Genomic DNA, 11,948 nt, shown 5'->3' on the forward strand with positions numbered 1-11,948 from the left:
CCACGCGTCAGGAAAAATAAGGGAGGAAGAATCAAAAAGTTTGGGGATAACCCTGCAAAAAGGGCCAGTTCCAACACAACCCCCTTCCAGCCTAAAGCCAGGTAGACCAAACGATACCTCGATGGTATTCCCTGCTTAAGGCGATAGAACACGGAAACTGGCCCACACAGCAGGGTAGTCCTGTTCTATGCCGTCCTAAACCCAGTTCAATCACTCTATCCATACTCTCAGGGTCCACCATGTCCAATCTCTGCTACCTTTCCCTACCAAAATTGTGGAGCGCTGGGTCAGTTTAACCCTCTCCAAACATGTGGAACAGCATCACTTATTAGAGGAAGATCAATTTGACTTCCGTCCGGCTCACGGGACCGAAACAGCACTGGTCATCGCCGTGGACGAACTTCAAAGGCGTGCAGACAGAGACAAGCAGCGGTTTTGATCCTGCTTGACATGTCTGCCGCCTTTGACACGGTTAACCATGGGATCCTGCTGGGCCGCTTAAGTGATGCTGGGGTGGGAGGTAGCGCTCTGAGGTGGTTTCGATCATTTCTGCAGGACAGACAGCAGGCGGTGTCCCTGCCTCCCTTTCAATCGGCTTTTTATAAGGTCTCACACGGGGTGCCACAGGGATCAGCAATTAGTCCCATTCTTTTTAACTTATATTTGAGTCCTCTGATCTCCCTTATTAAAGCCTATAAAATTAAAATAATAAACTACGCGGACGACATGCAGATGATCCTCTCCTTTGAGGGAGAGGATTCTACACCTGTGGAGGTATTCCACAACTGCCTGCGTGATACGTCTTGCTGGCTAAAGAACAACTCCCTCCAATTTAATGCTGGGAAGACGGAGGTGCTCTTTAGCACTGGGAATAAGATCTCCCGGCCATTTCCAGAGAATTTTTGGCCTCCTGAGACAGAGATTAAAGTGCGGCCAGTGGAATCAGTTTGCAACCTAGGGGTCGCGCTTGATCAGAGGCTCAGCATGGAGACACACGTCAACAAGACGACCTCCTGCTGTTTTGCCATTTTGCGGTCTTTGCGGAAGATCATGCCATTATTACCATCTCAGGCGCGGCCCAGGTGGCAAGGTGTACGATCCTCAGTAGGTTGGACTACTGTGATGCCTTGCTACTGGAGTCCCCTGGCTTCCTTCTGGATAGGCTCCAAAGACTACAATCAGCGGCTGCTAGGCTGGTTTTGGGGCTTCCGAGGAGAGCACATGCGCAAGAGGTCTTGGCGAAGCTGCACTGGCTCCCTATGCGACAGAGGGTACAATTCAAGGCCCTCTGTCTCGTTTTTAAGGCCTTACATGGAATAGGCCCTCTACCCCTGCAATCCAAATTTGCGTGGTACTCCCCAACCAGTCTGCTTCACTCCTCAGCGGCTAGGTTGGTGAGAGTGCCTAGGTTTAGGAAGATCCGATCAGGGGGTAGATCTTTTGAGGTGGCCGCGGCTAAGCTCTGGAATCTGCTTCAGTGCAAATTTAGGCATATCAAGGAGCTTCTCCCGTTTAGAAAAAAGGTTAAAACTTGGCTGTTTCCTCAGTATATGTAATCTGCCCGTTCTGTCTGGTTCTGTCTGACACTTCTGCCCTCTTTGAGCCACCAGCGCCAGGATGCCTGGAAGGTGATAGTGCGCTTTATAAGACACATAAATACATAAATAAATAACCCTTCTCCTCACCTGTGGACACCATCTGTGCAGTACCTAATCTTAACTTGCTCACAGGTGTGTCCCAACAGACAGACAGCAAGCCACAGTGACCACCGCCAGTGATCAGGGATGAGACCCAGGCCTTATGCCTCTCAGGGCTCTCAAACCCCTGTAGCGTTAGAGGGTGGGGGGCAGTAGCCCCAGGTGCTTGGCACCCTTTGTCCACTCCCTCTCTTGTCAGGTTAGGTCTAACATCCTGGCACTGACCAACCAGTCCCGGACCTGTATCCGGCGGCTGGGCAGGAGGCTGAGGTGGGCTTCTCCACACCCGGTCCTCCTCTTCCTTGGGGCTCTGTACCCTCCAACCTGGAGCTGTACCCCCCTTCTAGAATAGTCAGGGCACCTGTGGCAGGTGTCCTGCAACCATTCACCAACCAGTTCAGGGGTTCTATCCTGCAACTGGTATTCCAGGTCAGGGGGACACCCCAGACCTGGCCCTCAAACCTAAGCTCCAATGCCTCCAGGTCAGACAACACCTGAACCTGGCATCCCCACCCTGGACCAACCCCTGCGATGGAACACTTGCCTGGCGCACCAGGACTTCACTCACAGATATGCCCACACTGGTACACAGTACCCATCTGGTCAACACAACGGTGTGGCCCAGTCCACCCCCAGGGTGAGATTCCTGCCCTCCTTCCAGGGGCAACCCTGTCCACCAAGAACACAACTTTCCTACCAGTGCAGGACCTCCCTCCAGCAACTGGTCTCCCAACCTAGGGTTTAACCCCTCAGGTTGTACTGGGGTCAGAGGTAAGGACTCCCTCCCTCTGCACCCTCTTCCAGAGCGCTGCACCCTCCCTACTGGAGGGGTACCCCTGGGAACCATTTTGGTCAGGGCACTGGTTACAGATGTCCTTCTTTCCAGGTCAGGCAGATCCTGAACCTGGTCTCCCAACCCAGGGACCAACACCTGTGGTTGTGCACTTGCCTGGCACGCCAGAACTTCTGGGGACTCCATCCCCCTCTCACCCCTCAGTCTGGACTTCTGCACCCTCCCAACTGGAGTGCCACTGCCAGACACCAGAACTGATGGAGGCCTGGTTACAGGCAGTCCCCGTTCAACAGACACTAGGAGATCCTCCTCAAATGGCCTACAAGTACAGTCTAGGTCCCCAACCTGGTGTTCCCTTAAGGAACCCTCCAGGCCCTGAGACTGGGTTTCGGGCACCGTGAGACACATCGTCCCACACTCATTCCTTCTCCACTGAGACCGGACATGAGACCCTACACCCCTCCCACTACACTGGGACCTAACTGGGCCACACTGAACCTCTTCCACCTCACAGGCCTGGAAGATATCTAAGCCACTCCTTTTGGGATCACTCCCCAATGCCTCCTCAGACTCTCTGGAATCCACCAAGAGGTCTGCCTCCAACGCAAGCTCGCTGGGGTCAGAGAACTCACACTCCACCGGGTGTTGACATAGCTCTGGAAAACAGGGACTTAAAATATGCTCTCCAACAAATGAATCACACAGCCCTCCACAGTTGTTAACCAAGCTACCCTTTGCCTCGTCCTCCAGTGCCTCACACAAGTACCCCACGCCACTCTCCTGAGACTGGCAAGACAGTATCTGACTGTCTCTGTCACACAACCCACACTCTTCTGGCTGGTCTTCACACACACACACACACCAAGTTTGCTACCACGGGGGAACCCCTCTCCCTGTACCTCTCTTCTAGAGCCAGTAGAGTGTCCCTCCCACCACTGGGAATATGGTCCCCTGTGCCAGTCCCCCAATCTACTTCAGGGACACTGCACTCCACTGGAACTACATCATAAACCTGAACCCCCTGGTGTATGTCGACCCCCTCCCTCAAGTCAGGCACCACATCTCTGGGTGTTTGTACCTCTCTCTCAGCACTAGATATCATAATCATGCTGCCACCATCTGAGCTGGACTCCACCTCCAACTCAGCAAAGCTCCTTCCTTGAGCGTCCCATTTTTCTTTCTGGGCTAAGGCCCACTGGATCATACCTTCCTTGCTTAGCCTGTCTAATTCTCTGCACCTTTGCTCAGTAGCAAGGAGCCACTCATCTTTCTCTTCCTCACTGTCAGAGAAGTCCTCCTCCTCAGAATCATCTGCTAATGTTGCTTCCCAAATTCTGGCCTCATGGGAATACAGGCATGCCTCAAGATCCCTCCTTGTGGAACCTTTCTCCATGGGCCGCCCCATCTTCTTGCAAAAGGCTTTTATCTCCTCTTCTGTGTAGATGCACAGGTGGAAAAAGTTGACTTCCATTTTGGCAGGATTTTACAGGTGCAACACTAGCCAGAGTCTCAATATCCAAAAATACTTTCAGGAGGACACGGAAAAAACAAACAGTATGTGGTGGCGTAGTGGTCTGCACTCACTAGTGATGTACACCAATCACTGTGGGGCTAGTACAAATACAAGTTCAAATCCCCACCGCTGACCAACAATGTTAGAAATGGGGGTCTCTAGTTGGCAGCGGTAGGTACCACTGCCCAAATAGGGACCCTTGCTTCTTGTCAGGGTACGAGGAAACCCTCTGAGATAACCCCTGCTCACCCTCTAGGTAGCTTGACATGAGCAGTCTAGGCTAACCAGAGGCAATGTGTAAAGTATTTGTACCAACACTCACAGTAGCACAGTGAAAACACCACAAACTGACTCCACAACAGTTTAGAAAAATAAAGGTATTTAATCTAAGCTACACAAGACCAAAATGACAAAAATCCAACATACACAGTTCAAGAATATGGTTTCAAAAGAGTTCTTACGGTTGAGATAAAAATTCTTCAGGTTGCGTTAAAATTCTCTAGGTTGCGATAAAATTATCCACAGTTACGTGAAAAGTTCACAGTTGCGTCACGTTTAGCTCACAGTACCTTTAGTTGCGACAAAGTTCCAAAAGCAGAAGCTGGTGCGGTGGAAAACAAGCGATGGGTTGCTCCTGAGACCCTGGGGAGGCGTTTGCGACAGCCCCGCTGCAGCAGCGGGCGTGTTGCGACAAATCCGGTCTGTATGGGGAGGAAGGCCACTTGTATGGATTCCGGTGCGTAGGGTCCGTAGGAAGTTTGTTCTCGCAAAGGCACGATGCGACGATCTTTGGAGGTGCGAGGATCTCCGGGGAACGATGCGCGGACCAGCGGTGATCTTCTCTCTTGCAGCTCCTCGAAGCGTTGGCTTCGGCGATGACTCTCGCAGTGACGTGATGCAGTCCGCAAGTAGGGGGTGCGGCGATCTCACCCAGCGACGACAGGCTCTGTGACGACACTCGCAGCGATATTAGACTTCCCGCACCGATCGGGTGCGTCCCGCAAACGAAGGATGCAACGGCTCTGACAGCGGTAACAGGCGCTGCGACGATCTCGACCTTCGTAGCGGTGGGAATCTTCTCGCACTGTCGGGGATGCGCTCCGCAGCAAGCGATGCGATAACTTTTCTTTAGCAAAGTCTCTCAAGCTTAGTTTCCAGCTTCCCAACACAGGTACAAATTCCAGAGGCACCACACAGGGGCCAAGCACTCCAGGAAGGACAGAACTCTCTCAGTAGAGCTCAGGGGAAGCTGGGGGTGAAGTCCTTTTGTTCCTGGGACTTCAGAACAGGGAGCCAGCTCTTCTCAGGCCCTTGGAGATTCCTTCAAGCAAGGGGACACAGCACAAAGCAAAGTCCTTCCCCTCTCCTTGGCAGCAAAGCAACAGCAGGGCAATCCAGCAGAGCAATAGCTGGACAATCCTACTTCTTCAGTTTCAGCTTTCTCCTTGGCAGAGGTTCAACTTCCTTCTTGATTCAGGATGATCTAATTTTCTGTTGTCAGGGGTCCTGTACTTATACCCCTAAAAGTCTTTGTTCTCTTTGTGTAAGTGGGCCCTGAGCCCGGTCTGAACCAGTTCTGGGTGTTTCTTGAGCACTTTGTTTTCCTGGCTTCTCTTTTCCTTTCAGAGTGAGGGGCAGGGTTGTCAGCCGCCCAGCAGGAGGTGGAGCAGCATTGTGGAAGGCAGGCACAGCCCAATTCAGGCCCAGGTGCTATCTCCTCCCACCACTCTAGTTGCAAATGCAGTCATTCAGCCTAGGGCTGACTCAGCCAGCCTCCTGGGGAATCCCCAGCCCCTGTCACTCTCAAACCAGACAGTCAATACACAAACAGGCCAAGGCACACAGAAGGGTCAGACAAGAGAACAGCAACTTTCTAAAAGTGCTGTTCTCAAACACAGGATTTAAAAACAACCTTTCCTAAAAGATGTGTTATTAGATTCTGAGTTCAGGGATACTAGACTCTTATGTCCTATCTTGTTCCTATGAGAGGAAATGCTGGTGGACAGTGTAGCCAGCATCCCCCATGTTAATCTATGGAGCAAGATAGCCTTACAATAGTGAAAAACGAAAATGGCTGCCATCCACTACCAGAGCATGACAAAAGTGATTACGCGGGGGGAAGATGGCGGCCGGCTGAGACGCTCGGTCATGAGCTCCGATAGAGACTCCAGGGTGATATGAATACAAATGCTTCCCGACATAGAACTAGCCAAGATAATGATATGAAATAGAGGCAATATAATGGATTAGCCCCTTGACTGCACCAGACATCAACGCGCTCATAGGTAAAGCTTTGCAAGAAAGAGAAAACCCTCCCCGGCAGATAAGCAGACATAGACCTGATTACCTGACCGGAGACCGGCGGGGCTGTGCGGCCGGAGAACGGCAGAGACGGCGGCGTTGTCAGCGGGGCATTTCTGGGACTCGAGCGGCTGCTTTCTTCACTCCGGCTGGCTGATAACGACGGAGTCCTGCATGACGGGTGGCGTTGCGGTGGCGGTGACGGTGCAGCGAGGCTTGGATCCGGCAGGCACTTCATCGAGCAGTGACAGGCTGTGGGAGAGAGCGCGTGACGCTGCCCAGAGTTACAGGAGAAAACTCAGCGAAATCAATTTCTTCTTCCGGGGTAAGAGTAGCAGAGACGGCAATGCCGCTGTGAGTGTCTGTGTAGACGGGGCGGGTGCGGACACGGCAGATTTAGTGAGAGCTTCTCAAGGCAGTAACAGCGAGGTCTTCAGTGCAGGGTATTGGATAAAAGAGGGGATTTTCAAATCACCTGAAAAACAATTGTCGTCACTAGGTGAAAAGCGTAAAGGGGGAAATGGTGGAAATTTTATAAAGTTAAAATCGCTGATGAATGAAAAGAAAGGTGACAGTCTCTCCTTTAAGGAAGTATTGGAAAAAGGGGGAAACACAGGCAATAAGCAACAAAGAGGAACTGAGGCAGGGGCAGAGGATGAGACAGTTGAATTAGAAAAAGATTTGTTATCACAAAACTCAGGAGAAGCTGATAACAAACACAGTACTTCACCGCTGGGAAAAGACAAAACTGTGAAAAAGAAAAAAGAGAAAGGCCCCCCCATTTTCACCTTATTCCACAAGATCGAGATCGAAGAAGACACAAGTAGCAGGAGCCCAGTTTTCTGTACTAGAGAGACCGGAAGAAGGAGGAGTAAGGTCAGCATACTGCCTCAGGAACCAAAACTTAGGTAAACAGAGCCTCCTACAACCCACAAAAAGGTGCATGACCCCGAGAAGCACAAAGAAAAACGTAAAACACCTCCCACGTTCAGAAGAGTTAACAGAGAATATAAAAAGCAGAGGGACTAAGAAAAGTAAAGATCAGAAAATCAAGATTACACCATCTCTAAGATCTTACTTTAAGGTACAACAAGTGGTGAAAGTAAGAGGAGGGGGTCAATGTCTAGCAATTAACACGACTGACGAATTAAACATAGCAAACACAGCGGACGCAGTACCCCTGCCGGTGCCAGTACCAATACCTGTATTAGACAATCAGTGCGTCAGTCCAACTTCAGAAGAAGAAGCGGTGGAGTTTGTAGACAAGGAAATACCGGTGAGAGCAGAGATGCAGTCTCCCCCAACTCCGAACATAAATATGACTCTCCCAAAGACAGTCGAAAATCCATTGACACAATCAATATCACCAAATCAGTCACCTCAACCAATACATCCATTACAAGCAGACTCTATGATCTCACCACAAGTCGAAATAGAAAATGATCAAGAAATCGACCATGAGATTCAAGAGGATGAATTGGATGAACCAGAGCCAGAACATATGGAGTATATGGCTAAAAATAAGACAGAAAAAATCCTGGAGGTGTGCATGAACAAAATGATGGACAAAATAATGGGGGAAATGAGAGAAAAATTCTCAATTTCAGAAGGAAATCAGAACAGAATACAAGAAGTTGTTGAAAGTTTAGACCAGAAACTAAATGACTTAGGGGTCAGAGTTACAGCGGTCGAAAATGAGCTTGGCTCCTTAAGCAAAAAAATAGACACAAATCAAAGAGAAATAAGACATCTAAAAGACAACGAGAAAGCTATTAAGGAGAAGCTAGAATCTTTGGAAAACCAAGGAAGAAGGAACAACATTAGACTGCTGAATGTTCGTGAAAACTTAGAGGGATCTGACATTAAGGCATACGTTCTGTCTCTCCTAAAAGAATTTCTTCCTTGGACGAAAGAGTGTGACTTGGCAGCAGATATTCAACGAGTCCATAGAGATCCGTTTAGAAAAAGTAAAGAGAGGAAAACTCAGAGAAAAATCTTGGTAAACTTCAGAACCTACTCTCTGAAGGAAAGAATATTGAGTGAGGGTCTAAAAATTGGGAATTTTAATAAAGACAATTGGTCATTTCGTATACGATCAGACATATGTAAAGCCACACAAGACAGGCAATGGGAGCTAGGGCAACACATGCAGGAACTGAAAGCCCTGGGGGCAAGTGTGCAACTGAAATTCCCTGCTTCCTTAAGAATAATGTGGCAAAATAAAATGCATAATCTAAGGGAGCCTAAAGAGGTAGAAAACCTTATTCAGTCAATAAAAGACCAAATCGAGATCGATAAATTAAACAAGGAATAATGTAGCAATGAAGCACTAGAAGGAACAAACTCCTTTTACTAAAAAGTGTAAGAAGAAAACATAAAATGGGACTGAACATTCAGTAGTAGGATATACAATGGGAAGCACCCACGTAATAAAGAACAGAAGAATAAAATACCTGGAGAATCGGAGCACGAAATCGGGTGTGATAACACCTGAAAGAAGAAAAAAGGGAGGCTTCCCCAGGGAGGGAATCTCAAGTAACACTCAAACACACAATGCAATTTTGTAAATACGCACGGGTGGGGAGCAAGGTAGGAAAAAAAGAAAAAAAAATCCTCAAAATTGGAATACAAAAGGAATAATAAGGGAGTTAATGGCTGCCTCAATCGAAACAACGACTTAAGATGGCAAAAGATAAATCAATAAAAATTCTAACATGGAATGTTAATGGGCTTAGAACCCCCGCAAGAAAAAGAAGGATTGTGGAATACTTGAAAGAAATAGAAAGTGAAATTATCATTCTTCAAGAAACACATCTACAAAATGCAGAATGGACTCAATTGGTAAAAAATTTACGTTGGGTTGGATCAAGTGTACACAACACAAGAGTGCAATATAAAAGGGATAGCAATCATCATAAAAAAATCCCTTAATGCCAAAATAGAATCGAAAGAAGTAGACAGCAATGGTAGATGGGCAATTGCTAAAGTCACAATTGAAGACCTCATCCTCACAATTGTGGGATATTATGGCCCAAACAGGGATGACCCAATACCCCTTAAAAACTGTATTCTGAACTTTTAATATTTCCAACTCCGATTGTTATGGGAGGAGATTTCAATATTATAGAGGATCCTAAAACAGACAGATTGCCTCCAACAAAACAATGGAATCTACCAAAAATGAGGGAATGGCTAGGGATCTACAAAAAAGACCTAATTTTGGAAGACATGTGGAAGCAAAAAGGTGTAAAAAACTGTCTGTACACTTACCACAACAAGAAATTAGGACACAAATCTAGAATAGATTTCTTTTTAATGAACAAATCTCTGCGAGCCAATGTAAAAAGCATTGAACATCTACCTGCGCACTTATCAGACCACTCTGCGGTACAGCTAACCATAGTACTTCCACAACCCCATATGCCCAACAGGTGGACAGTTGACCGATCAATCCTTAGAGACGAACAAAGTGTGGAGCAACTCATAACAACCTCCCTCCACTACTTTGAGGATAATGCTGTCGGAACATCTAAAAGAATAAAGTGGGATGCTTATAAAGCGGTAATAAGAGGTAAACTGCTCAGCTTGGGAGCACACAAACATACAACAAAAAAATTAGATATTAAGAAGTTGGAATTGGAAATTAAAGAAGTAGAACTACAGCTAGAGTGTGACATAACTCAAGAATTAAGGAAAAATTTAGAAGAGAAGCATCGTAATGTAAAAGAGAATCTGACGGATTACCTGGAGAACATAGTTAAAGAAAAATGGGAGAACAGTAAATTAGCAAACTATGAATATGGAGAAGGTTGCGGGAAAATGTTAGCCTGGAAAATGAAAACTGATCAGACCAGAAATAATATCTTAAGCATTTACAACCAAGATCAATCATCCACCTGCTCAGACAATGTTTCAATAAGGCAAGAATTCTCTAAATTTTTCACTTCAATATATAAGGAAGACACAAATCCATCAGATGAAGATATCAAGAACTATCTTGAGAATATCCCCCTTCCAAACCTGACAGAGGAAGAAGTGAATTTCTTGAACGCCGAAATAACATCAGAAGAAATAAGAACTGCCATATGTAACCTAAAGAGAGGAAAAGCTGCGGGCCCAGATGCGCTGCCTAATGAATTCTATATCGCATTAAAAGAAACACTAATTGAACACCTAACAGAAATAATGAATAAGACTTATCTGGGACACGAAACGATACCCGACTCATGGAATGATGCGACGATTAGCATCTTATTAAAACCAGGAAAAAATCCAAAGAACTGCGCATCGTATAAGCCAATATAACTTCTCAACTGTGATTACAAGCTGTTTATGAGTGTAATAGCTAAAAGATTATCAAAGGTTATGGCTAAATTAATTAACCCAGATCAAAAGGGTTTTATAAAGGGCAGACAAATCCAGGAAATTACGCACGAACTAGTGGCGACAATTGATGTAGCTGTCTGCGAAAAACTACCTCTAACGATTGTCACATACGATGCTGCCAAAGCCTTTGATCGTGTAAACTGGGCCTTTCTAAATAAAATCATAGAAAAAAACTAATTAGGGAGCAACTTTAGTAACATGATAAAAGAAATCTACACTAAACCAAGAGCAAGGATAGCAGTTAACGGGAACCTCACAGAGAATATCAAGATTCAGAGAGGCACAAGACAGGGTTGCCCCCTGTCTCCATTACTCTTTAATCTGTATATCGAACCCTTGGCCTGCTCTATTAGAAATCAACCGCTCATAACACCTTTCAAATATCAAAATTGGACAAAGAAAGTTGCTCTCTATGCTGACGATCTTATGGTGTTCACTGATAACTACAATTTCTCCAAACTAGAGATTGAGGATGTGATGAACAAATTTGGTAAGGTCTCAGGTTATCTGATAAATATCGACAAAACAGAGGCAATGAGCTGGAACACTACCTTAAACTCACCTCTTTTAAAGGACAAAATAAAATATTTAGGCATCACTATAACAAAAGAACTCGGAAAAATATCAGAAACAAACCTAAACATAGTGGTGAGAGAAACGAGAAGACTACTTAAAATCTGGTCAGGTCTGCCGCTAAGTTTTTTAGGCAAATCTAATGCAATAAAAATGTCAATCATTCCCAAATTCACTTATCTGTTCAATAACATTCCGTTAGAATTAAAAAAAGAAGCTTTAAAAAAAATACAAGGAGAATTATCTAGCTTTATTTGGTCAGCAAAAAGTACAAGAATCTCATGGAACAAACTCAGGAGAAAAAGGAACAAGGTGGAATAGCAAGCCCTGACATATACGAATATTATAGATCCTTCCAATTCAAAAATTTCAGAGTCTTGTTAAAGGTACATCAAGCCTATCCAACTTACTTACAACATCTAATAAACGGTGAAGATTATTTCCTCTTCAAATTTGGCCACCCAAAATTTTTAAAAAAAAGTAAAATTGAAGGTTCTGAATAACGCTGTTAAGCTTTGGAATCAGATAAGAATTGCCACAAAGATCCCCCACTATAGTAGTATGGCTCCAATATGGGACTCGCCAGGCACCCCAGAATGCTTAAAGGACTTACTATCAAGCCCACTCAGACAATCTGGAATTGAAAAATGGGGACAACTACTGGTTGAAAATGCTTTAATATCTT

Source organism: Lissotriton helveticus, chromosome 6 (genome assembly GCF_964261635.1).
Source record: "Lissotriton helveticus chromosome 6, aLisHel1.1, whole genome shotgun sequence".
Taxonomy (NCBI): Eukaryota; Metazoa; Chordata; class Amphibia; order Caudata; family Salamandridae; genus Lissotriton; species Lissotriton helveticus.